Raw genomic sequence first — 3,564 nt, 5'->3', positions numbered from 1 at the left:
TGAGGTTCTTACTTCGGTAATGACTCAAACAATGGAAGCTAGGCTACACTAATGACCTACAAGTGGGAAATGAAGCATGACATTGCTACATTAGTTGTAGGGTCATCTAGTTTGTTTTAAGTCCTTTCAAGGCTGGATCTTGATGGCTATTTTGTTCCATAATCAGCATACCTAAAGACTCACATTCAAGAAAAACAAAAACAATGTTTGTATGTTTATTTGAATGAAATGGTCATTTACGGGTTGAGTTATGTGTGCTTGATTAAAACAAACAAGTCTTTAACAATAAGAACTTTACTAGGTTCAAATCAATCCTTTGATTTGAGTTCCACAAACCTTTAGCATTGTTGCTTAGACCATGTCAACAAGTTAACATTCAAAAGCTCTATTTTGATGGAATTTTGAAAGTTGATTGATTTCTAGATCATTCAAGACAAAGCAAGTCTTACTTGTTGAAAGTAACAAAAGATATGAACTATTGTTAGAACACCTAGACAATAGAGTTCAAAGCTAAAGAAAGATTTTATGACTTTATTATTTCACCTAGATTTGAGTGAATATTGGTTTATTTACTCAAAGTGATATAAGTTTGAATCCGCTTGGCTAGTTCAAAGATTCATAAGTATAAAATCCACATGGCAAGAAATCATAAAGATCTAGGTTAGATCATGACGATGATTACTTTAAGACCACAAATGATCATCAATGATTGTGTGTTGTAATTTCACGATCTAGCTCCATAAGATATTCTGAAATTACTTTTCAATAGTATATATATCTAAAGAGTTTCTAAACCCAGTGGGAGGTTAGTGTTTGTTATTCAACAAACTAAGGCCCAAGTATAGATATATGTTGTATTGTGATTTATTCAAATGAGACACAAGGGTATTGTTTCTACCACGAATTTTGAGAACATAATGTTTGTTTGCTCGAAATAGTGTCCTTTTGGAGATTTGTTTCCAAAATGACAAGTGGGAGAAAATAGACCTCGAAAGTCTTCGAGGCGAACAACAAACATAAACGGACATTCCGGAGGCTTTTAGAAGTTCTTCAGAAAATCCGAACACTTATTCTTTAAGGACTTTGGAAGTGGCTTTAAAGAATGGACATCTCTTAGAAGACTTTACAAGTGCTTCAAGGAGAAAACAATACGGTTTTTTCATGAAATGCCCCTGAGGTTTGCAATAATGCACCAAATACACCTGCGCGTTTCAAAATTCATAGAATACCCCTATTTTTCCATATTGTTCACCAAATACCCCTATTATGACTTTCCGTTAGTCCTCCGTTAAGTCATGTTTATAATTCACCAAATACACCTATTTATAAACTTTTTGCATAGTATACACCTATTTATAAAGCTTTTTGCACCAAATACCCAAACAGCTTATACCATTAATAATTGAATTTGAAGCCCAAAATTGAAGAACAATACATCTGAAAATTGAAGAACAAAACCCATAATATTGAAGAAGAGAATATTAAATTTTGAGAGTTTAATTCCTAAAATCGAAAATCTAAACTACAAATTCGAATTCTAGTGTCTATAATCTCTCTCTAATCTACCTAAATTCTGATGTTGCTCCAAAATCTCCTCTAATTTCATATGCTCCCTCGAACCAAAAAGAAGAACATAAATGCTGAAGAACGAATTCGAGAACGAAAATCTGCAAAAAAAAAAAAAAACAAAAAAAAAAACGAAAATCTAGTTCTGTATTCTCTCTTAATTGCTGCGCTACCCTCTATGCTCTCTACTCTATCAATTTTTGTTCTCCGTCCTTCGAATCCAACCCCCAAATTCGCAAAAAAAAATCAGCCCAGAAAATAGGGGCAACATGAAATCTGAATTCAGCATCTTCAATTTCAACAGAAATATGAATTCATGTCCTTCTGTCTTCATCATCACTTTACCCTAACTGAATTCATGTTCATGGGCACGTGCCTAACCCACATATCCACAATTTCATCTTCAATTTCATCTTTGTTCATAATATTCATCATCACCATACCTAACAGAAACCTCCCCTTCTTCATCAAACTTCAATTCACGATTTCAATTCACTAGAAAATTTGGGTTCGATTATTTGGGGATTTGAGTTAGCAATTGATGTTTGATGAAGATGGTTTGAAGAAGGAAAAATTGTGGTTGGGTTCACCATTTTGATACCCAGGAAAAAGAGATGTGAGATTGAGAGGAGAGAGGAGGGTGAGGGGAGAGAGGGAATTTAGAGTTAATTAGGGTTCATTAGGTGTTAATTAGGATTCGCATTAATTCACCTCAAATTACCCAGAAATACAAGCTTGGTAGTTCGGCGAATCCACCATTTCCGCCGACGAAGGTTGAAGGTTGGCGGCGAGAGGAGAGGACTAAGCGCGGTAGCAGCGAAGGAAGGAGAAGACGGTGGCGAGAGAAGAGAAACGATGAAGAAGAAGAAGAGGGGTGAGTATTTAAGAAGAACAAAGGAGATGAGATGAGAGAGAAGACATTATATTTTTTTTAAAGTTAAAATGTAGAATATTGGGTGAATAAGGGCATAAACGTAAATTAACACTAACGGAGTACTAACGGCCGTTAAATCCAAGGTTATTTGGTGCACTTTAAGTTTAAATAGGGGTATTCTATGAATTTTGAAACGCGCAGGGGTATTTGGTGCATTATTGCAAACCTCATGGGCATTTCATGAAAAAACCGAAAACAATATTCAAAGGACTTTCAAAGTGTATTTTGATACTCTATTGTTTGATGTTCTATACCCAAGTAGGCATAGAGTTCAAGTCGCTGAAACTATAAGATTCTTCTATTAGATAGTGAAGAAACATAGAGTCCAGGTCACTGAAACTATGAGGTTCTTCTATTAGATAGTGAAGAAACCTACAACTTGCAGTCAAACTATTATCATGTAGATTAATGAGTTTTTCACTTGTAAGAAAGCTATGACGAAACCCAGATTCCCTAAAATGGTTAGAGGCCATATATAGACTCAAATGTTTTAGATGGATAAAGGCCATAAAACATACTCAATGTTTTGATCACAAAATTGAAATTTTGTTGATTTGCAAGAATGGTTTTCATCTATTGGTTGCAAATTGGTTTTAAGGATAAACATCAAACATGGAATTGTGTTCACAATACAAATCTAGATTAGTTGCTAAAGGTTACAAGCAAATTCACGGCGTGGATTGTGTTGAAGCCTCATGCAAAATCGTAATGCTCAAGTCTATAAATCAAGCAATGATTGCATATTGGTACACATGGCAATTGGATGGCAAAACATCTTCCTCAATCAAATGTTGGAAGAAACTATGTACATGGTATGTCATAGGATTTGTGGATCCAAATAAATACTTGAAAAGGAAAGCTAGCTAATGAAATCTAAGTACAGATTTAAGCAAGCAATTGAGAATTAGAATTGTATTTTAGTGAAACTAATAAGTATTTTAGTGTAACACCCTAATAATTCCTTTCTTTTATAAAACCATTTTCCAACTTAAAATAAAGGAATTACTAAAGTATTACCGCCACCGTGATAACGGTTAAGGCTATTACCAGAATTACGCAGCGGA

The sequence above is a fragment of the Spinacia oleracea genome, chromosome 2 (assembly GCF_020520425.1).
Source record: "Spinacia oleracea cultivar Varoflay chromosome 2, BTI_SOV_V1, whole genome shotgun sequence".
In the NCBI taxonomy this organism is placed as follows: domain Eukaryota; kingdom Viridiplantae; phylum Streptophyta; class Magnoliopsida; order Caryophyllales; family Amaranthaceae; genus Spinacia; species Spinacia oleracea.
The sequence above is the reverse complement of the archived record's forward strand: the minus strand, read 5'-3'. Positions refer to the sequence as shown.